This window comes from Lithobates pipiens, unplaced genomic scaffold, assembly GCF_037356315.1.
Source record: "Lithobates pipiens isolate NorthernLeopardFrog02 unplaced genomic scaffold, aLitPip1_a1.2 Scaffold_27, whole genome shotgun sequence".
Lineage (NCBI taxonomy): Eukaryota > Metazoa > Chordata > Amphibia > Anura > Ranidae > Lithobates > Lithobates pipiens.
The window spans coordinates 208,684,264-208,708,969 of NW_027507788.1; the positions used below are offsets into that span (position 1 = coordinate 208,684,264).

Sequence of the window (24,706 nt, forward strand, 5' to 3'; positions counted from 1 at the left end):
CCCTAACTCTGACCCTAACAATCACAGCTAACCTTAACGCTAACAATTTATGCTAACCCTTTAAACTTAACCCTAAAAATGAATGCTAACCCTAATCATTACTGCTAACTCTAACCCTAATAATTACTACTAACCCTATCCTTAATAATTACTACTAAAACTGACCATTACTGCCAACCCTAACAATTACTGATAACCCTAGCCCTTAACCCTAACATGCGACTTTGGACACAAAGGTTCCTGCACTACTTTGATGCTACTTGAATGCCAGAAAGTGTAAAGTCGCATCCCTAACAATTGCTACTAACCCCTAACCCTGACAATGACTGCCAACCCTAACAATTAGGGCTGTGGAAATTAAAGATTAATTCCTCAATTAATCGATAAATTGTTTTGATCGATCAGAATTCTTTTGATCGATACTCACCTCTCTCCGCCGGCTTCCAGGTCTTCAGGGAGTTCCGTCGGAGATCCGGTGACTTCACGGACATCGACGTCACAGGACTCCTCCCACTTCTCCAAGTGCCTCCATCTGCTACCGAAGGGAAGGGGGGAGGAGTCTGGTGATGTCAAAGTTCTGATTGAACGTAACGCGTACGGGGAGGAGCTACGCAATGACGTCACCCGCTGCTGCCCTACGGAACTAAACACGATTGTCGGCTTTACATGCTGTGTTTTTATCATCTTTGTGTGAGTAGTTTTGTGTTTGAACACAAAAATGAAATCTTATAGTTAAGCGGTGAGCACTTAGATCTTTTATTTCTACCCATGACCCGGCATCCTTGCTGAGATCTAAGGAGATGTGAGAGAAGTTTATGGTCCGTGTTAACCCTTTTGATACCCGCTTGCATGACCACCTGTTTGCACAGGGGTCCATGCCATAAGTCTAAAGTGATTAGTTAGACCGGAGGTGGAGGGATTGTCACGCTACTGTGGGAAAAAAAAAAGACTTACGCCAGTGCTACAGTTTGAATTTAAAACGCATTTGTGTGAACTGTGAAGTTAAGTCATGGATTGTGGAAACTAACTAGTGTCGGGTGATTGTATAAAGTGTATACCACATTTACCACTGACTAATGCAGAGTTGCAATACAAGGAGATCAGCTAAAAGTAGTTGGATCTGTATGTGCGTTATATATCATTGAAATTAGTCTATTAATTGATTTAAAAAAAAAAAAAAGGATTAATCGAACATGAAAATTTTTATCAGTAACAGTCCTACTAACAATTACTACTAACCCTAACCATTACTTCCAACCCATAACTTTAACCTTAACCCTAAAAATGAATGCTAACCCCAACAATCACTGCTAACCCTAACATGCAACTTTGGACACAAAGGTTTCTGAACTACTTTGATGCTACTTGAATGGCAGAGAGTGTAAATTACTATAAAGTCACACACATGAACAGAACTCTTATACTTTCCTAGTAGCAAAAAATAAATAAAAATAAAAAATGCATGAAAAACGCGTGTTCAAAAACACATCGACCTGCATAGATGTGTACCCAGCACTCAGCTCCTGACCCAGAGATCATTTCATATTTCTCCTCACTTTCAGTGTCACTAGGAAAAGGAGAGAGAGTGAATCTTCTCATGCGGGGACCCAGAGAGCAAGGAAAAAAAAATAGTTCTGGGTGGGGGTCCCCATCTCCCGAGTTCTGGGTGGGGGGTCCCCATCTCCCGAGTTCTGGGTGGGGGGTCCCCATCTCCCGAGTTCTGGGTGGGGGGTCCCCATCTCCCGAGTTCTGGGTGGGGGGTCCCCATCTCCCGAGTTCTGGGGGGGTCCCCTCTTCTCCCAAGTTATGGGGGGGTCCCCTCTTCTCCTGAGTTCTGGGTGGGGGAAGGGTTCCCTCTCCCGAGTTCTGGGTGGGGGAAGGGTCCCCTCCTCCCCCGAGTTCTGGGTGGGGGAAGGGTCCCCTCCTCTCCTGAGTTCTGGGTGGTGGAAGGGTCTCCTCTCCCGAGTTATGGGGGGGTTCCCCTCTCCTGATTTCTGGGTGGGGGGAAGGGTCCCCTCTCCCGAGTTCTGAGTGGGGGGGGTCCCCTCCTTTCCTGAGTTCTGGGTGGGGGAAGGGTCCCATCTCCTGAGTTCTGGGTGGGGGAAGGGTCCCATCTCCTGAGTTCTGGGTGGGGGAAGGGTTCCCTCTCCTATAGCTGCACTCTGGGTGGGGGGGGCCTGCTCCCCTTGCACCTAGTCACGTGTCCATTGTATGGCTCCCCTCCCCCCGGCCCCGGGTGGGGATCACAGTCGGCATTCTCTTTATTACTCCCATAAACTGGTGCTGATGCTGATGCTGCGTCTGCACCGGCCGCCTCTGCCGCACCGCCCCATCCCGACCACCAGAGGGCAGCCATCTCCCCTCCCTACGTGCATCCGCAATCCCCGCAGCCCAGGACGTCACCTCCCGCCCCCTCCCCTCGCCTTCTCATTGGCCCTCTGATGCCCAGTTGGCTCGACTATTGGTCACGGGAGCCGTCACTCCGGCGAGGCGGGCGGGGCGTTCCGGCGCTGGCTGGGCTCTGGGGGCCTCAGTCAGAGTCAGTCAGCGGAGGAGGACGGATCGTTCCCCGCACAGCACCGCACGGTCCCGGCCTCTCCCCTCCATGGCTGCAGCCACGGCCGCCCCCTGCTCACGGTGAGTCGGCACGGCAGCCGGACCGGCCTCTTATCGCGGGGGAGGGGATCGTGATAGAGGGTGGGGTGTGGCATCGCGACTGGGTGACGTCACATGACGTCATTGCGACCATCATAACAAATGGAGGGGGGGGGGAGGGATGTCACCCGATCCTCACCGACACCCAACATTACATCATCGGGAGGGGCAGGAGATCGGGTGACCCCGGGGTGACAGATGACAGGACTCGGGCTGATCTCTGGTGACAGATGACAGGGGTGATAACACTGCTGTACTCTGCTCTGTGATTGGCTGATTGTACATGACTGACAGTGTGTGACCCGTACTGAGATTGTCCTGTGTGGTGGAAGGTGAAGGATGATCAGCAGACTTCTGTATGAGAACCGATCATCCTCCAGAAGTCTCATCTCCCCTCCCCCCCAATATCATCTACCTTCCCCCCCCCCCCAATATCATCCACCTATCCCAATACCCCCCCCATATCATCCATCTGTCCCCCCCCAATATCACCCCCCCATATTATCTACCTAGATCATCCTCCTTTCCCACCCCCCCCATATCATCCACCTATCCCAACATTCCAACCCCCCCCAATATCATCCACCTATCCCAACCCCCCCCAATATCATCCACCTATCCCAACCCCCCCCAATATCATCCTCCTATCCCAATCCCCACCTGCCCCCCCATATCATCCTCTTATCCCAATCCCCACCTGCCCCCCATATCATCCATCTGTCCCAATCCCCCCCCCCCCCATATCATCCACTATTCTTCATATCACCTGTCTGTCCATCTAATATCTGTCCGTCTCTCTCTATGTATCACATGACTTTTCTCTCTCCCTCTCAGTATCACATCTCATCATAAGTTTCTCCATCTCATCTCATCTCCATCTTATCTCTCCTCTCATCTCTCCTCTCATCTCCTCTCCTCTCATATTTCTCTCTTGTCTCTTCCTTTGATATCTGTGATAGGGAGTCTCTGTAGAGCTCACACCTAGATAGAAATCTCCAATCAGGATCTAGGAAGGCACAGAGGGATCCTGCGCTCTGCAGTGGACGGCACTGATTGGGGTGTCAGTTCTGGACTCGGGGTGTCAGTAATGTTATTTCAGGCCTATGCCGGTATTCCAGCCATCTCTCCTTATTAACCCCTCACCTCCCGTCTCCTCTCAGACACACAGCCTGCTGGGAAATTGGTTATCCAGCCTGACGTTTCCGATTTCTGGGGGGGGGGGGATCTGATGGGGTCCGGCACCACAGGCAGGCCAGGGGTTCCTCTCCCCCTGTGTGTCACAGATCTGGCTTGCTCTTGTTTTCTGGTGCGTTTCTCCGGGGTGGACCCTGAGAGCCCCCCCCCCTCCGGCAGTGTCTTATTAACCCCTTCAGCAGTCGGTGAGCCCCTCCAGGCGGCTCCTACAAATGGCTCAATCAGTTCGCAGAGAGGTATGGCCCAGCTAATGCATTCTCTTGGCTCTGCCATCCTCATTCCATGGGGGGGGGTTCTGCAGCCATATTTTATTCTAACATAAGCAGACATCTGATCCGTCACAGAGAGCTGCCGGCTCTGCCGGGCCAAATGAGCCTTACAGATGTTTTCCTGGACTCCATCCCTGAGCAGCCATGTTAAGTGAAAGCCCAAGATGGCAGCAGTCTCTGGTCCTCAGGCCTCGCCGCCTCCCCCGCTGACAATCCGGGGTCAATCTTTACAATAAAACCTCTCTCTATAGTGTTTAGTTATCATCTCTGATTATCCCCCATCAGCCCCTAGAGGCTCGGGCCTGTGCCTCACGATCACCTTCTTCCAATCTCATAATATTCACATACTCTCATTTTTTACCCTCAGAACTCGTTTTACATCCCAGTTCAACATGCCGGCCAGGAGTTTCTGCGTTGGCTCAGTGTATAAACTGGGGTGCTTGGCTGGTGCGGTGGCACAGTGTATAAACTGGGGTGCTTGGCTGGTGCAGTGGCACAGTGTATAAACTGTGGTGCTTGGTTGGCGCGGTGGCTTAGGGTATAAACGGGGATGCTTGGCTGGTGTGCGGTGGCTTAGGGTATAAACGGGGATGCTTGGCTGGTGCGGTGGCACAGTGTATAAACTAGGGTACTTGGCTGGTGTGGTGGCACAGTGTATAAACTGGGGTACTTGGCTGGTGCGGTGGCACAGTGTATAAACTGGGGTACTTGGCTGGTGCGGTGGCACAGTGTATAAACCGGGGTACTTGGCTGGTGCGGTGGCACAGTGTATAAACTGGGGATGCTTGGCTGGTGCGGTGGCACAGTGTATAAACTGGGGATGCTTGGCTGGTGCGGTGGCACAGTGTATAAACTGGGGATGCTTGGCTGGTGCGGTGGCACAGTGTATAAACTGGGGATGCTTGGCTGGTGCGGTGGCACAGTGTATAAACTGGGGATGCTTGGCTGGTGCGGTGGCACAGTGTATAAACTGGGGATGCTTGGCTGGTGCGGTGGCACAGTGTATAAACTGGGGATGCTTGGCTGGTGCGGTGGCACAGTGTATAAACTGGGGATGCTTGGCTGGTGCGGTGGCACAGTGTATAAACTAGGGATGCTTGGCTGGTGCGGTGGCACAGTGTATAAACGGGTGCTTGATTGGTTGGTGCGGTGGCACAGTGTATAAACGGGTGCTTGATTGGTTGGTGCGGTGGCACAGTGTATAAACGGGTGCTTGGCTGGAGTCAGTGGCACAGTGTATAAACAGGAGTGCTTGGCTGGTGAGGTGGCTTAGTGTATAAACAGGGGTGCTTGGTTGGAGGTGGTGGATTAGTGTATAAACAGGGTGCTTGGCTGGTGTGGCAGCTCAGTTTACAGTGATGCAGCACGGGACATCCGCATGTAATTTGCACAGGAATCGCAGCACATTCCCGTGCAAACTTCACGCGGTGTCTCTGGGATACAGTGTTGTTGAGCCATGGATTTGCTTAAAGCAGAATTTGCCATTTTGGGTGGAGCTCCGCTTTAACATACGCTCCACAATCGGTTGGCCGCAACAGGTTACTGTTTTGATGGTGTGCAAAATCCACAGCAAATTTTGCATCATGTGAACCGAGGCTCAATGGAGAGATCTGTAGGTTGCAATACCCTCTCATTGTCTAAATGCCAACGTTTGTATCCGATTTGTGGATCTTCACATTTATTTTGTCACACATCTGTAAACATTTCCGAGCGTTTCTAAATTTTGATGCGTTAACGAGCATTTTCTGCGCACCTTTTTTTTTTTTTTAATAGGCCTTCAGGCATCGCAATATATCATTTATTCAAAACGTGGTATTGATTGGTTATTTTTAGTTTTATAATAAGGATCTGGTGGTGTTTGTTTTTTGATGATCACATTTGTAATAATATTTGTTTTTGTTCCATGAAGGGGATACAATGGGGGGGTTGGTTTACTAAAACTGGAGAGTGCAAAATCTGGTGCAGCTCTACATAGAAACCAATCGGCTTCTATTTTTAATTTTAAATTAAATTTTAAAGTCTTGTTTAAAAAAAATAAATAAAAAAATAACAAACCTGTTATTCCTGCCTCTGTGCAGTTGGTGGTTCTGGATCCGCCTCTTCTCGGGTCCCTCTTTGCTGCTCCTGGACCCTCCCTCTGTTCTGGATCCGCCTCTTCTCGGGTCCCTCTTTGCTGCTCCTGGACCCTCCCTCTGTTCTGGATCCGCCTCTTCTCGGGTCCCTCTTTGCTGCTCTTGGACCCTCCCTCTGTTCTGGATCCCCCTCTTCTCGGGTCTCTCTTTGCTGCTCCTGGACCCTCCCTCTGTTCTGGATCCCCCTCTTCTCGGGTCCCTCTTTGCTGCTCCTGGACCCTCCCTCTGTTCTGGATTCCCCTCTTCTCGGGTCCCTCTTTGCTGCTCCTGGACCCTCCCTCTGTTCTGGATCCGCCTCTTTTCTCGGGTCCCTCTTTGCTGCTCCTGGACCCTCCCTCTGTTGTTCTGGATCCGCCTCTTTTCTCGGGTCCCTCTTTGCTGCTCCTGGACCCTCCCTCTGTTGTTCTGGATCCGCCTCTTTTCTCGGGTCCCTCTTTGCTGCTCCTGGACCCTCCCTCTGTTGTTCTGGATCCGCCTCTTTTCTCGGGTCCCTCTTTGCTGCTCCTGGACCCTCCCTCTGTTGTTCTGGATCCGCCTCTTTTCTCGGGTCCCTCTTTGCTGCTCCTGGACCCTCCCTCTGTTGTTCTGGATCCGCCTCTTTTCTCTGGTCCCTCTTTGCTGCTTCTGGATCCACCTCTTTTCTCTGGTCCCTCTTTGCTGCTTCTGGATCCGCCTCTTTTCTCGGGTCCCTCTTTGCTGCTCCTGGACCCTCCCTCTGTTCTGGATCCGCCTCTTTTCTCGGGTCCCTCTTTGCTGCTCCTGGACCCTCCCTCTGTTCTGCATCCGCCTCTTTGTCCCTGTTTGCTGCTCCTGGCCCCTCCCTCTGTTCTGGATCCGCCTCTTCTCGGGTCCCTCTTTGCTGCTCCTGGACCCTCCCTCTGTTGTTCTGGATCCGCCTCTTTTCTCGGGTCCCTCTTTGCTGCTTCTGGATCCGCCTCTTTTCTCGGGTCCCTCTTTGCTGCTTCTGGATCCGCCTCTTTTCTCGGGTCCCTCTTTGCTGCTCCTGGACCCTCCCTCTGTTCTGGATCCGCCTCTTTGTCCCTGTTTGCTGCTCCTGGCCCCTCCCTCTGTTCTGGATCCGCCTCTTTGTCCCTGTTTGCTGCTCCTGGCCCCTCCCTCTGTTCTGGATCCGCCTCTTCTCGGGTCCCTCTTTGCTGCTCCTGGACCCTCCCTCTTGTCCACAAGAGTGAGGGGCCAGGAGCAGCAAAGAGGGACCCGAGAAGAGGCAGATCCAGAACCACCAACTGCACAGAGGGTGGTTTCGGAGTTGTATGCAGCGCTCCTAAAACGCCCCTGCCCATTGCAATGAATAGACAGCGCTTCGGACGGGCCACAACACGGACGTTTTTAACCCCTTCTTGGGTTTAAAAGCTGCCTGCTAGTGGCTGAAAAGCGCAGCTAAAATGAGAGGCGCTTTACTGCTAACACACGGACGGCCCCAGTGTGGAAAAGGTCTAAATCTCAGCCGTTGCAATCTATAAAGCTGATACATTGTATTCAGTAGAGGTGATGCAATGGGGGTTATTTACTAAAACCGGAGGGTGCAAAATCTGGTGAAGCTCTGTATAGAAAACCAATCGGCTTCCAGGTTGTTTTTTTTGTTTTGTTTTTTTGAACAAGCTGACGTTAGAAGCCGATTGGCTGCCATGCAGAGCTGCGGCAGATTTTATGTGCTCCAGTTTTAGTAAATCTCATTGCATGTTATGGAGGTGATACAATGTAATTGATGAAGGTTATATTGTTGCATGCTGGCCTCTTTGGCTTGGAGTCGGGTTGCAATGTTGTCACCAGATATATCTAGACTGTAACAGACGCCGTGTGCTAGATTCGTTTTTTGTTTTGTTTTTTATATATTCGCTTTTTATTTCAAGAGTTGCTTTGCATATGAAACGCGCTACCGTTATGTTTTCTGCTGGGAAATTGAACGCCATACCCGCCGGGGGAGGGGGGGTTTGAGGTTCCACCACTGGCTGCAGGTTTGTTTAGCAGGTGTCTGGGATGACTTTCTCATGATGTCACAGCCCTAATTGATGGGGTTGCTATGGAGACGGGATGACGGCGAGGAGGGGCAGCTGACGCGGTTGTAGGAATAGAAGGAGACGAATGTCTCTGGTACAGGGTGATGCATTAATGAAGGATGAGTTTCGGATACGGTGAGACGTCAGCTGAGATCCGACGGCCCTTTTGGCAGCCGGGAAGCGTTTGGTGACCAGGAGGCTTGGGATTGGCCCCGGTGGAGATGAACCAGTGATGAGTCATTTTAGAAGAAGCGATTGATCGTTTTTTATTATTGCGTTCTCACTGTTCTCCAAGAAGGATGAAGCTCTCTGGTCAGGCCCTGGCTCAGATTCCTAAGCTTTGCAGGAACTTTCACCTATCAGCACTGAGGTTCTGGGGTCAGATCCAGTCCTGATCCAGTCCTAGCTCCGTCTGCATGGGATGTGCATGTCCTCCTATGTGTGGTGAATCCTCCGAGTGTTCTGGTTTTCTTCCATAAAACTAAAGACATACTGGTAGGCCATTTTATATTTCACCTAATATTACTCCAAAGCAGGCAACCTGGGGCCCTCCAGCTGTTGCAGAACTACAAGTCCCATCATGCCTTCTGGGAGTAATTGTAACTGCCAGCCTTGCAATGCCTCATGGGAAATGTAGTTCCACAACAGCTGGAGGGGCTAAGGTTGCCTACCCCTGCTCTAAGGGGGGGAGGGGGGGGGGGGACTGTAAAGTGCTGTGTAATGTGATGACGGCTTTCAGTTGTCATGCTAACGAGCTCATTTTTGATTGGCTGATATGGGATAGGCCTTGCAAATGCTATTCATATTATAATTTACCACTTCAGCTTGCATGCCTGTACACCCCCCTTAGGCCAGAAATATGTATTCTTCATCTCTGGACCTATTCATTTTGCAATTTTAAAGTTTCCATTAATAAATAATAATAATGAATAAAGTGAGAAAATCTCTCGCTCTCTCTCGCGCTCGCTCTCTCTCGCGCTCGCTCTCTCGTTCTCTCCCTCCCAGACCTGTACATGTGCTTTCTTGAGCAGGGGGACCTTGCGGGCACTGCAGGATTTCAGTCTTTCATGGCGTAGTGTGTTACTAATTGTTTACTTGGTGACTATGGTCTCTGCTGCCATGAGATCATTGACAAGATTCTCCTGTGTAGTTCTGGGCTGGTTCCTCATCGTTCTCATGATCTTTGAAACTCCACAAGGTGAGATCTTGCATGGAGCCCCAGACCGAGGGATTTGCGAATAATCGCACGAATTGTTGTCACCCTCTCACCAACCTACTTGGCGATGGTCTTGTAGCCCATTCCAGCCTTGTGTAGACCTATACATCTTGTCCCTGACATCCTTGGACAGCTCTTTGGTCTTGGCCCTGGTGGAGAGATTGGAATCTGATTGCTTCTGTGGACAGGCGTCTTTTATACAGGTAACAAGCTAAGATTAGGAGCACTCATTTTAAAGAGGTTGTAAACCCTGTACTACCACCTTTACCTACAGGTAAGCCTATAATGAGGCTTATCTGTCCTGAATATCTCCTAAACTTGCACCGTTTAGGAGATATTCACCATATACGCTTGCGCCGCCGTCATCAGCGCATGTGCACTTCAGAAACTGCTCGTGGGAGTGACATCATTGTGTCACAGTGCCGGGCCCTAAAAAACCCAGAAATAACTCTGGGAGACATGTTGCTGGTCACAACAGTGTACGGGGACTGCTGCAACAGCGTCGATCTAAGGTAAGTATTTCATAATGAGCTAGTATGCCATGCATACTAGCTCATTATGCCTTTGTCTTGCAGGTGGTTTTTTATTTTTATTTTTTTGCTTGTTTTTTTTTTGGTAGGTTTACAATCACTAACCACTTGACGTCTGCGCTATAGCCAAATGACTACAGTGCGGACCTGAATTTCTGGGAGGCTGGCATAGGATGTACTGCTCTTTGCACGCTCCCAAAGACTAGAGTGATCACCGATCCGAGTAAGGGGCCGATCCCGGCCCCTTACCGCGTGATCAGCTGTCGGCCAATGACAGCTGATCACGTATGTAAACAAAAGCTTGGTAATTGTTTTTTTTTTCCTCCTCACCCTGACAGCGTATGGTAACTTATGTTCAAGGGACACCTGCCTGTGCCAATCCGTGCTGCCAATCGGTGCCACTTAGCAGTGCTGCCTTTCAGTGTAACCCATCAGTGCCCATCACTGCCAGCCATCAGTGCCCATCAATGCCCTTCAGTGTCACCTGTCAGTGCCCACCAGTGCCACCCATCGATGCCCATCAGTGCAGCCTCATCAGCGTACATCAATGAAGGAGAAAAATGACCCATTTGCAAAATATATATATATGTGTGTGTATATATATATATATATGTGTGTGTGTGTGTGTGTGTATATATATATATATATATATATATATATATATATATATATATATATATATATATATATTATAAATTTTTTTTATATATATAAATTTTTTTTTAACATAAAATAAAAACTGCAGAGGTGATCAAATACCACCAAAAGAAAGCTCTACTTGTGGGGAAAAAATTATAAAAATTTCATTTGGGTACAGTGTTGTATGATCGCACAATTGTCATTCAAAGTGCGACAGCTGAAAATTGGTCTGGGCAGGAGGGGGGTTTAAGTGCCCAGTAAGCAAGTGGTTAAGAGAGTGCTCCTAATCTCAAACGCCCTTCTCATAAAGAGGGTAAAACCTTCTGGAGATGAAGTGGTTAACCTACATTGTATGTAGAAGGAAGGGCATTCCTTTGATCTGCAGCCATATGAAACAAAGTAAATAAAAATGTAACAATATTAACTTTGTAGCTCTCTCTTTGCTTCTGAACATTGTGTCTAAGCACTGGGTCAGACGTCTGTGTTTTGTATCTTCTACAGATTCTGTATGTACACAGCAAGGCTGATCCCTTTTGCAGTCAGGCTTCGTTCACAGTTTTCGCGGTGCGGGAACACGCGCGGAAATCACGCGGTTTCCTGCAATGCACAAAAACGCACTTCCCTTTTACAGACGTGCGGCAGTGCCAATTAATTCTTAATGACACCCCCACTCATGGAGCTCACACGTGCGCCAAAAAGTTCTGGTGTTGCGTGATTTTCAAAATGGAGCATCTTTTTTTTTTTTTTTTGCGCATTTCACGCTCTATAGGGCAGCACATTGAAATAAGCTGCCCAAAACTTGACTTGTGGAAATGCACAAAAAAGTGCGCTCATTTTGTCAGCTGTTCCCATTCATGTTTAGGGCTTGTGGACTTGGCCGCCTGGGGTCATCCAATGGAATGTTCTGGCGTGTTTGCCCACCTGGGAGCCACAATTTCTGCATACACCTGCCCCATAGACCTAAATGGCTGTATGCTTGTATATGCCGGTACTTGTGTAGAACACGGAATGCAGATAGTCCGCGTTGAGGGTTTTATGTCTGTACGCATTGAGGGTTTACGCAGGTACCGGCATATACCTGCACACAGCCCCAAAAAAGTCATTTGTGTTGATGGGGCGGCCGTACATTGCATCTGTGGCTCCTGGGTGGAGAAGTACACCAAAACTCTGCCATGTATATAAGCCCTTAAAGTGGAATTCCATCTAAAAGGGGAAACTCCGCTTGTCTTACCCGGTACAACCCCCCCCCCCCCCCCCACTCTGAAAAAAATGACTGAAGTTCCACTTTAAGATACATTAATAATTGAGCTTATTCAGCATGAAATGGCGCTTAGTAATGTAGCATGAGGCTGTATATTCTGCAATATTTACATTTTTGGTGAACTTATTCAATGAATCCAAGTTCTGAAAGCTGAGATAACATGCACTGCATTGATGCATTCACACAATTTCACAGTAACCATGAGATAAAACAAAGTTCAGGAAAATTCCTTTATTACATTGTTGTGCAAATCTATGTACACTACAAACTGTATGACTGAATCTGTTCTGATATCGCTGTTTTACTAACCTGACAGCTTATTATACTAAATAGGAAACCTTCATTTTGTTTGCAAATATGAAAGATTCTAACTACCAGCAAGAATAAGTCCTTACATTTTAAAGAGCACCTGTCATTTCAGATCCATCGTGGCAGCGCCTGTTAACGGACATCCACTGATCTGCTGCTGCCACGTCTCTCACCTTGTTGTGTGGCAGAGGGATGTGGTGACATTGAATCACCAACAGTCCTATTAAAGTCAATAGGACTGTCGATGAGTCAACAAAGCGGGTCAGTGGAAGAGCCGCTCCGGGACAGAGGTGACAGTTGCTCTTTAAAAATTGATTTAAATCAAGCCTTTATACTAGTGATTTAAATTGACTTGATTTAAATAAAATCCACCCTGGTATCAGTGCATGAAAGACATGCCCAAGGGCATGTCATAGGGCCGCAGTTTGGAGATCACTTCTCTAGGATAAGGCTTATTGCCAATCACACGTTGAGCTTCCTTTGGCGGTATCTACCAGTAGCTCATAGACCAGTGATGGTGAACCTTGGCACCCCAGATGTTTTTGAACTACATATCCCATGATCCTCATGCACTCAACAGTGTAGCTGAGCATCATGGGAAATGCAGTTCCAAAACATCTGGGGTGCCAAGGTTCACCATCACTGTCATAGACGTTACGCGGTTGCCCAATCCAGCCAACAGTGGCCACACTGGAAGAAAATGATCCAATGTCTCTGGGTATGGACTTGGAGAAAACACACGGATCCAAACTTTAGATTTGGAAGTGGAGAATCTAGAAATGTCAGGACAGGTCCAGTTGAGTGTGACCACCTACAGACAGCTAGAAAAGTTCTGTTTTTCTTTGTAGATGGATTTTCTGTGCTTGTTCTACATCAGCCTGACTGGCTCCTGAATTCTCCATTCGTTTATTCCCTACTGACATGCCTGTGGTTAGTGGCTATCCTGTGTTGATGGTTACAGGCTCACCCCATCTGCTTTACGTCCTTGTGTGCATTCCATGGCAGAGCGTGGCCATACCGCCTCCGTGTCGCGCTGTATTAACATTTGCACATGTGAAATTCCTGTCATTCATCGGTCAGCAGTCTTCAGATCCATTTCTTTGCCTGAATTTTCTATAAACCCTCCCGCTATCCTATGAATGGATCACAGTTCCTTTATACAAAGTATGAACATGGGACCCATGGATGTTGGCCTGCCTACAGAACAGCAGCAATGTGATCATGGGGACATTTAAAATATATTTATTTTAAAATTGTAGCCTGACTTCATTTTGAATAGATAAAGGTTTGGCTAGTGGATATATTTCAACGTTGAACTCCGTCCTTCGGGCCGGGTTCACATATAGTATCTCATAAAAGTGAGTACACCCCTCCAGGGGCGGATTGACAACTCATGGGCCCCCAGGGCAATAGGAGATTATGGGGCCCCCAGGGCAATAGGAGATTATGGGGCCCCCAGGGCAATAGGAGATTATGGGGCCCCCAGGGCAATAGGAGGCTATGGGGCCCCCAGGGCAATAGGAGGCTATGGGGCCCCCAGGGCAATAGGAGGCTATGTAGCCCCCCAGGCAATAGGAGGCTATGGGGCCCCCCAGGCAATAGGAGGCTATGGAGCCACACAGTAGACACAGACATGTTTCTATTGGCTGAGAAGGTACTAGAGAGGTGGGGCAGCTATAATCTCAGGATTTTAAGACCAAAATAATGTCGGTAAGGGATATTTCATAGACAGATCTGAAAAAAAACACAGATTTTTACATACTGTCCTTGGTTTTACTGAGGCTGGCAACCCTGATGGGGCCCCCGGGCAGTGCCCGAGTAGCCAAGTGGTCAGTCCGCCCCTGCACCCCACACATTTTTGTAAATATTTTATTCTATCTTTTCATGTGACAACACTGAAGAAATGACACTTGTCTACAATGTAAAGTAGTGAGTGTACAGCTTGTATAACAGTGTAAATTTGCTTTCCCCTCAAAATAACTCAACACACAGCCATTAATGTCTAAACCACTGGCAACAAAAGTGAGTACACCCCTAAGTGAAAATGTCCAAATTGGGCCCAAAGTGTCAATATGGGGGGGAGTGGTTAACTATGGGTGGGTGTCAATAGGTCAATAGTTTGTGTGGGCATCATTATTTTCAAGCACTGCCTTAACCCTCTGGGGCACCAGAGCTTCACAAAAGTGAGTACACCCCTAAGTGAAAAAGTCCAAATTGGGCCCCAATTAGCCATTTTCCCTCCCCGGTGTCATGTGACTTGCTAGTATTACAAGGTCTCAGGTATAAATGGAGAGCAGGTGTGTTAAATTTGGTGTTATCACTCTCACTCTCTCATACTGGTCACTGGAAGTTCAACATGGCAAAAAACTCTGAGGATCTGAAAAAAAAAAAAAAAAAAGAATTGTTGCTCTACATAAAGATGGTCTAGAACAGGGATCCTCAAACTACGGCCCTCCAGCTGTTGCAAAACTACACATCCCATGAGGCATTGTAAAGCTCTGACATTCACAGACATGACTAGGCATAATGGGAATTGTAGTTCCTGAACAACTGGAGGAGCTGTACACTTACTACTTTACATTGTAGACAAGTGTCATTTCTTCAGTGTTGTCACATGAAAAGATAGAATAAAATACTTACAAAAATGTAACCAAATGGTGAGTATAGTCTCAGGTTCAAATAGGACATACATCAAACTTATAAAAGTACCATTATCCAAATTTGTAATTCCACATGCTAGAAGATGTGGAAGTGTCTGGGCAGTTTGCTGATTCTGACCCCCTAAACATCCACATCTATAAGGCTTTGGGTTTGAATGGACTATCTCGGTACTTGGTAGTGATTAACAAATGAAAGAACATAATAAAAAATATATATTTAATGAAGACAGGAAATATATAAATACAAACATAAACCTTGAAAATTGTATACACCACAATTAAACACTGCTACTGCCGGGTTCCCCCATAGAGTTTTCTGTTGAAGAGGGGTATACAAAATTCCTCAACCGGTTTCGCGGCAAAACGCTTCTTCAGGAGGATAGTCTATAGAATAAATAATATCTTTGAGCAAAACAATCAACAAAGCAAACATATATGCAAAATAAAAATAACAACATTTTTTACGTTTAAAATTAAACTAAGGAGATCGGCTCACCCACACGGACAGAAGCAGCAGACCAAAGGACCCATTTACAAAAATGTGAGGGTGTACTTACTTTTGTGAGATATTGTATGTCCAGCTGCAGTTTGCAGCCCAGTGTCCGGTGCATTCCTGTTCACTGGTTCAGGTGTGATTTAGGTCTGAATATTTGCCTGAGTTTGCACCTGAACCGGATCAGAACACGCACAGGACCCTTTTGGAATGGGGACGGCGGCCGCCCAGGAAATGTGTCAACTGGCTCCATTAAGAGCCAGTCACACTCGCATGTCATGAGAATTGGATGCAGAGAAACCCCACATCCAATTCGCACATATGTGAACCCGGCCTCAGTCTTGCATATTGTACCTGCTCCTCTCCTGGACTGAAATTGCTTACTAATGACACTGGCTAGGAAGGGGTTAAACATGTGCCTAAACCGTATTCTTGTGTGCTGTTTTTACTAAAGGATGTGATGGATTTTCTTTCCTTGCTTTGCAGGGAATAAAAATCCCTCACATCACTGCTGACAAGTCAGAGCTCAGCCTTGTTTACAAATGCAGAGCTCGGTTTTGTGTCTCTCCACTTCGATCAGCGGGGGCCGGCGGACATTCATTGGCTGCCACCCGCTGATCAGCTTGTGCTGTGTCTAATCACAGCACCGCCACGGCACCTATGCCGCATGCGCAGCCCCTACCCGGAAATTACGGATCACGTACGATTATGTGATCCAGCGCAGGAGAGCTGCCTTGCCACTGTAAATCTAAGTGATGCGGTTGGCAAGTGGTTAATTGAGCAAGCTGAAGCTAGAAGCTGATTGGCTACTGTGCACAGCTGCACCAGATTTTTATACTCCAGTTAAAGAGGAAGTAAACCCTGATGAGTTTACTTCCTCTTCGATTCCCTGCAAAGGTAAAGCATAATGGACTACTATGCATCGCATCGCATCGCATAGTAGTCCATTATGTGTCACTTACCTGACACAGGAGCCAGCAATGTCACCGCTGTCCCCTGTAGTCCAGAACGTCCATCTTCTTGGGTCTCGCTGCTCCACCGCTGTCATTCGACGAAGCTGCGATGACGTCACTCCCGCGCATGCGCAAGGTAGCCCCCACTCGGGGCATATCGCCGTTGACAACGGCGTCTGTCTTTCGGCAAATATCTCCTAAACCGTGTAGGTTTAGGAGATATTTCTTAGACCTACAGGTAAGCCTTAATCTAGGCTTACCTGTAGGTCAAAATGGTTTGTAAGGGTTTACAACCACTTTAAGCTGGCCCTACACTTATAGATTATCTGCAGATTTTCTACGGCTAGATGGAAAAAGTGGGAGATTCCTCCATCCACACAGTTCAGCGAACATGGAGAAATCTGTTGCACTTTTTCCATCTAACCATAGAAAATCTGCAGATAATCTATAGGTGTATGGCCAGCTTTAAAAGTAAATCAATCCCAGTCTGACAATGGAGATGTTCTCACAATAGAGAAGCACAGAGGCCCAGGGATGATCTGTCTAAAATAAGATCTGTAATATAAATGGAAAGGTTATATTTTAAAAAATGTCATTGGCATGGTAAAGGGGAGGGGAAACAAGGGAAGGCAAAATAAAAGCAGAGTAAACGTCAGTTTTATGGGTGTTGCCTCTTTATATGAGGTGTGGTAAAGCAAAGCACCAATTATGGTCCTCATTACAGGGGCCAATGAACAGAGGAGCGCTGTCTTTCAGACGCACTCTGGGAGGGCCCATTCTCATATAGTGACCATATAAAACTTAGTGTGAGCAATAATTGTCTTCAATGAATAAAGAGTATGGGAAGACGCATGGTTAAATGCGGTAATCCGTGACAGATTTCAGAGCAGTATATGAGGAATTCCGATTGATTGCTCTTGGAGTTATGCAGAGCATTGCACCTGTGATCCACGTGGTTTTTAAATTGTGACAGAGGGTGCAAAAGAGAGGATCCTCTGCCCACTGTCACGGGAGTGGGGGGGGGGTATGCTAAACATGTTGCACCCTAAATATGGATGTAACATGTTCAGAATGTGAACTTATGCTTTTACGGTAGGTAGTCTATCCCTTGGGACACCACTTAGGCATTGTTCTCCTTTCCTTTAACAGAAGCAACTTTATTAACTCATCTTTGGGTGACATAGGATCCCACCCATCCCCATTCCCCCCACCCACAAAATAATAAAACCTGTTCTACAGCCGGTGTTCTGTCAAATTCTCCAACCCCTCAGAAACTCCCAACCGCTTAACTTCCAATTTCTTTAAACCAGCAGTAATTGGAGTTCTTGACGGATTGGTGGTTGGGCACAATATCGGCAATGGAATAGAGTTCAGTGAAGGATATTATGAGCAGAGATTCTTACTTCGCTCTGAAACTAGCCAAGAAAATGTCCGCCTCCAATGGGGCGACAAGTTTGTCCTCGTTAGCCGCTGTGCTGTCAGAACAGCTCAATCTTCCTGTACCGGACTCTATTCAGTTGTCGGTGCTGTGTCCAACCACCAATTTGTCAAAATCTCCAATTACTAAGGGTTTAAATAAACTGGAAGTGACGTGGTTGGTGTTTCTGATGAGTTGGAGAAATTGACAGAACAGCAGCAATCCCTGGATCGAAATTTGACTGGTTCACCAGGGACAGGCCCGGCTTTTCATCCATGTATGGGCACCCTGGTTGTACCAAAGTTTATCTATTGATCGACTTCTTAAAACCAGCCTGTCAGGTTTTCTCTTAATGATCAGTGCCGCCAGCTATAGCCAGCAACCCTAATCATTGTGTTCTGATGGTGGGAAAGGCTCCCTGACATGAGAACACAATAGCACAGAGGGAGTGATTCCCCCATCCACATTGAATGTGTAGATGAGGGAATCTGCACTTTTTTTTTTTCTGTTCAGCCCGCTGTTTGAATGAAACAGAATTTATAATGTATGAAAAGCCTAATTCCTTCTTTACTCATTTAAATCATCTGTCATACAACTCTCCCCGATACCTGTTGTGGAAGTAAAAACTGGCGTTACCTCTGTATTCAGGGCCGACTGGTCTTGTTGCTGCCCCTCCTCATGTTACCAGGTCCCTAACTGGAGAAAATGGTGTGATGACACCAATGATGGACCCAATGGGAAGTGTCTGCATCACCAAATAAAGGAGATCGCCTTTAACATATACCACAAGTCCCAATACAGTCCTGCCTAATGTGTTCTGTGATTACCAGCAGTTCCAAGTGAGTGACCCTCTGTTGTCAGCATGCAATGTGGCAGCCTGAGCAGGACCCAGAAGATTGCGGCTATCACTGTAATAGCAACGACTACTATAGTGATTTCTATCTTCCTTAGCATTCCATCAGGTATGAGATATGAATACTTTTTTTTTTTTTTTTTTTTTTTTTTTAACAGAAAGGAGATATGGATGCTTACAATGGGCCAAGTATGCAATCTTCTTGGAGTTCAGCTTTATGCATAGGTGTTCCTTCCCCTGGTCTTGTCGTCATTATCGACAACCCAATTCCCTTTATTTAACTAGGAGTTCCTGGTGTTTTAGAACAGTGGTCATCAACCCTGTCCTCGGGGCCCACTAACAGGCCAGGATTGCAAGATAACTGAAATACATCACAGGTGATATCATTCGCTGCTCAGTGATTGCCGTATTCTAGTCTACATCTCCCCAAGGTAATACATAAAACCTGGCCTGTTAGTGGGTCCTGAGGACAGGGTTGATGACCACTGTTTTAAAATACTAGTGCAAGTGCTTGACTATTGGAAAATCAGGTACTACATAAAGAGTGAGGCTTGACTATTGAAAGATCGGGTACTTTGTGAAGGGTGAGGCTTGACTATTGAAAGTCAAGTCTCTTTTTTCCTATTCTGAGCACAATTCTACTCACTCTCATGGTCTCAATATATCAGTTATAGTTTCATAGTTGGTCATAGCTACCCTCTGAGGAGCTGCTGGTTATAATGGCTTCTTCTGTCCTCTAGAGGGTGACACACCTAGGTTGCTTGTTTCACTTTGTGAAGCATGAGACTTGACTATTGAAAGAAGGAGTACTTCATGAAAACTGAGGCTTGGCTTTTGGAAGATCGTGTACTTCGTGAGGAGTTGAGGTTTGGCTATTGGAAGATCTGGTACTCCATTAAGAGTGAAGCTTGACTATTGGAAAATCGGGTACTCCATGAAGAGTGTGGCTTGGCTGTTGGAAGATCAGGTACTCCATGAAGAGCGTGGCTTGACTGTTGGAAGATCAGGTACTCCATGAAGAGTGTGGCTTGGCTGTTGGAAGATCGGGTACTTCATGAAAACTGAGGCTTGGATATTGGAAGATCGGGTAATTTGTGAGGCCTGGTTATTGGAAGATCGGGTACTTTGTGAAGAGTGAGGCTTGGCTATTGGAAGATCGGGTAGTCCATGAAGAGTGAGGCTTGACTATTGGAAGATTAGATACTCTGTGACGAGTGAGGCCTGATTATTGAAAGGTCGGGAACTTTGTGAAGAGTGAGGCTCGACTATTGAAAGATTGGGTACTTTGTAAAGATAGTGGCTTGACTATTGAAAGGTCGGGTATTTCCTGAAGAGTAAGGCTTGACTATTGGAAGATTGGGCACTCCGTGAAGAGTGAGGGTTGACTATTGGAAGATTGGGCACTCCATGAAGAGTGAGGCTTGACTATTGGAAGATTGGGCACTCCATGAAGAGTGAGGCTTGACTATTGGAAGATTGGGCACTCCGTGAAGAGTGAGGCTTGACTATTGGAAGATTGGGCACTCCGTGAAGAGTGAGGGTTGACTATTGGAAGATTGGGCACTCCGTGAAGAGTGAGGCTTGACTATTGAAAGATCTGATCACTTTGTGAAGCGTGAGGCTTGTCTATTGGAAGATCGGGTACTTGAAGAGTGAAATGTGACTATTAAAAGATTGAGTACTTCATAAAAAGAATGATGCTTGACTATTGAAAAAACGGGTAGTTTGAAGAGTGAGGCTGTTTTGCTGAAATTGCATTGAGTTATTTTTATCTGGTCGTTGTTTAGTGAAGTTTTCCTTTAACTGACAGCCGGGTAGAAGGACTATAATTATGTCATTATCTTTTAAGTAATGTTTGTCTGGAGAATTGCTCATCTTGTTTAACTAGTCTTGTCTGCAGTAGTTTGGTATTGTTTTCTGGTGGTGAAGGAATGGCTGGCTGGTAGTCTTGTGAGTCGCTCTCTATTAACTTTCTCTTATTGGTTTTATTTTTTTGTTTTTTGTTCCTTTTTTATAGGCTTTGATTGAGATAAAGATCATTGTCTGCTAGCTGACGGCAAGTTGTTGATTAACTTAGACCTTCATAAAGTCTTTTTCTACATAAGATAAACTGGGTACACACTCCTTTTTTTTTTTCATTCAACCAGCGGGTTGAAAGGGGGAAAAAAAAAAAGACAGATCCCTGCATCAACACAACGTGTGATAGAAAGATCCCTCCTGCTGAGACATCGTATCCCTCTCCCGACAAAATACACTGATCAGTGCTTGCAGCCATTGGCTGTGGACGTTGATTGGATGCTGGTTTTCCAGTATGACCGTTCAACAGAAGCCAGTCGTTAGACCAACTTCTGCTGAAAAGAGAGCTGTACACAGAATGAAAGGTTTTGGCCCGTGTGTACCACCCGCTTATCTGGTGTCACATTTGGCACATTTCGGGGGGGGGGGGGGGGAAATGGGGTTCCTGTTTTTGGCTGGTACCTGTCCCCACTTTCGAGAGATCTCACCACGACGAGATTACTCGTTAGTTTGGCTCCCCCTCCGCCAGGCCATACAGAAATGCGCAGTAAGGAACCGGCTGTGAAGCCGAAAAGGCTTTACTGCCTATTAGGTATGGCAGCGGCAGCACCCAAGAGCCAATGGAAACACCGCCTGGGGTGCTGACATCGCTGGATTTCAGGACCAGTAAGTGTCCTAATATTAAAAGTCAGCATCTACAGAATGTGTAGCTGCTGACATTAAATTTTTTGCTGGGGGGGGGGGGCGGAACTCCTCTTTAAGGGTGCATTTAAACTTGCGAATGCACCTGCACCCCGGTTACATGCAAGAACCCCAGCGGGGGGTTCCTGCGATTAGCCACAAGAGGCAATCCTATTGAAAGCAATGAGAGGCTGCCAGCTCCCGCAGCAAATCCTGGCCACTCGCATGTAATCTCTCATGCAGAGATTACATGTAAGGGATTTGCCCTGGATGCAGGCTGCATGCGCTCAAGACTGATCTCACGCATGCGATCGCTGTGTGAAAGTTTACATGCGAGTAGCCACAATTTGCTGCAGGAGCTCTGCACTCCTCTCTGCCCCTGCCGGTACCACGTCCTTCTCTTATTGAGGGTCTACCATCTTCTTGATCTGCCCATTGGGCTGACAATAAATATGTAACTCGCATGCATGCACTATGCTTCATTCCCTGCATCTTTGTGATGTGGGGACTGTACACGGGACTGTGTATGCATCGCAGTCATTGTGCACATTAAAACAATTTGAATTTACTGGCCGGTAAATAAAAATTTTTTGGGCAAAAGAGACTTGTACGTTCTTCTATCAACAAATCTTTATCTGGAATTTTTTTTTGCTTTTCTTTCTTTCTTTAAAACCTCTGTACAACAAAGCAGAATTTGGGAGGAGAATCAGCAGAGCCAAGGTTTGGTTTCTGTGTTCTGACAGTCCTAATGAGTACTGCGCTTTTATCTGTCGCCATCTATAATAAGCCGGTCCACCGCGAGAAGTAAGAGGGCAGGCAAGCCTGGTGTGTACACTCGTGTAGAAGAGGAAGCCTGAGATCTTTTTATGAAGCTGGATGAAGGCCGGAGATCAACCTCCTTGGCTCTCAGTAAACAAAGCAGGTTGTCTGGAGATGCCGGGCGCGGGATGAAAGGCACATCCTATATTTACTGGCTTTCTAGGAAGCGCGCCTCTTCCTTTGTTGTAATGTCGGTTTACTTCTATAGATGGTGTATGAGAAGAAGAGTCAGCCTTCTACATTACATACAAGTGGTACTGGTTATCTTCAGCTGTGGAATCCGCTCAACTTGTGGTCTGCAGATCTTCCAGGTTGATAGAGTTACTTTCAGTAATGGTACGCTTTTGGTAACGTGAACACGTTTCTGGTTTACTACAGTCTACACCAACCTTTTTCAACCAGAGTGCCTTGAGGTTTCTTTGGGGTACCTTAACAAAATGCCTAAAAATTGCCCAAAAATTGTGGATGAAGCCTACCCTTTAGTTACACAAAGCCACAGGTTTTCATTGTGCACCATTGCAACTTCTAGCTTCTGGCGTCCTAACGACCAATGGCATCATCAGTTGATATGGAGGATGTCAGTCGACCTTCATAGCATCCTTTTATTTCCCTCTCCAGCAGCATTGGGGTCACATTAGTTGACTGATGGAAAGAAATTGAGGGAGAAGAGAAACATTGGAATACTAGTCGGTACCAGTTTGCAAAAGTGGATTTGCTTTGGAAGAATAAATCACCTCTAACTTTGGGCGTTCTACTTGTGTGGATGTTGCTGCATTATGTAAAACTATTATGCCCTGTACACACGGTCGGCCATTCCGACGTCAAAATCCATCAGATTTTTTTCCGACGGATTTTGGCCCAAACTTGTCTTGCATAAACACGGTCGCACAAAGTTGTCGGAAAATCCGATCGTTCAGAACGAGGTGAAGTACAACACGTACGACGGGACTATAAAGAGGCCAGTAGCCAATAGCTTTCATCTCGTAATTTATTCTGAGCATGTGTGGCACTTTGTGGGTCGGAATTGTCTACACACGATTGGAATTTAAACGATCGGATTTTGTTGTCAGAAAATTTTAGAAAAAGATCTCAAACTTTGTGTTTCGGAAATTCTGATGGAAAAAGTCAGATGGAGCCCACGCACAATCGGAATTTCCGACAACACGCTCCGATCACACATTTTCCGTCGGGCAGTCCGACCGTGTGTACAGGGCATTAGAATCGTTTTTACAATTTAGAAGAATGGGGTGCTTCAAAACTGTCCATAATTTTTAAAGGGTGCCTTGACTGAAAAAAAAAGCTTGAGAAACTGCTCTACACAACAGTATGGAAACAAAGTCCACTTTTATCATGAAAAAGACGACCTTGAGCTTCAGTTCAGTGACTGTGCCTAGGCTGAGATGATGTCATCAGTCTGCTGCAGGCAGAAGGACACATTTCCTCAGTCTCCGGACCAGTGATGAAACTATACTTTGCAACCTTTGTAGCAAGTCAAAATGCCCTGATCTGTGTCGGACAGCCAAAGAATGCACAGGCACCAGGATTACATTAGTCATGTGATCTCTGACATCTCAGTCCAAGAAAAGTAGATGGTGACCTTGGGTGGTGCCTGGACAAAGATGACTCTTGTCTTTTGGAGAGAATAACAGATAAATACAATGTCAGGGGAGTACTCTGCTCTCTGAGAGGTAATAAATACCAGGCTACATTACTATTGAATGCCCTGGTGTCCAACCTGTGGCCCTTTGGTACATGATGAGCGCCCCTCAGCAGTCTGTAGTAGGAACATTGATTAGGGTAATAGTATTGATCTCTATTAGCCTCATGTAACCTCTTCCCAGTTTTATATTATCTTCTGCAGCATATCTCCAGCCAACAACGTATCCTGTCCTCACTCTCTGACCCTCATCTCCTCTATTAGGTCTGTAGTCTCTGATAGTCTTCTCAGGCATTACATATACTGACCATTACGTACTGCCCTTTGGTGTTGTCAGGGAGCCACGTTTAAGGCCCCCTATAGCTCATAGGTTGATGACCGCCGATCTAATGCTAGGTCTACTTTGTTTACTGTCAGACCACCAGCTGGGGCTAGACCAAGCTGATTGCTTAGTGTTGTGTAACCCACAAAGAGATTCAGGCTGTACCATCAGTCGGGTTGGTTCAACAACCAGACCGGCTGAACAGGTTTACAAATCCCCTAGTGGGTAAAACCGTAAAATTATTAAATTGTGTATTCATCTGTTTGCCTGGAGTTCAGCCTTCGGTCCCTTGTACACGGGTGTCATGCTTTACTGATGTTTACTGAGGAGCTTGTGACACCCGCGTGCAAGGGGCCAAAAACTGTATGAAGAGCTGAGTAATGTTGAGTATAGACAAGCAATGGCAAATTAATTTCTTCATTTATTGCCAGTATTGTAATTCAGCGTTCCCACAACCTCCCCAGCACCAGGGACCGGCAGCTCCGAAGTTAACCCCTTCACGGACCTGGGGGGGACAGGGGGTTGGTGGATATTTGTGTGTTGGTTTAAAAGGGGTTTGCAGCTTGTCAACTGGGGGGGTGTGTTTCAGCCTGTCGCCTCGGGGAATGCAGT

At 46.8% G+C, this 24,706-nt stretch overlaps 1 protein-coding gene across 13 annotated transcripts in view; it reads left to right on the forward strand.

The window, feature by feature from the left end:
* Nucleotides 1–2,489: 2,489 nt before the first annotated feature.
* Nucleotides 2,490–24,706, forward strand: part of KIF1B (kinesin family member 1B) — a 280,308-nt gene continuing 258,091 nt past the window's right edge. For all 13 annotated transcript variants that reach the window (XM_077458165.1, XM_077458166.1, XM_077458172.1 and 10 more), the window contains exon 1: nucleotides 2,490–2,637. The gene's annotated coding sequence lies outside the window, so the exon portion shown is untranslated. The remainder of the gene's footprint in view (nucleotides 2,638–24,706) is intronic.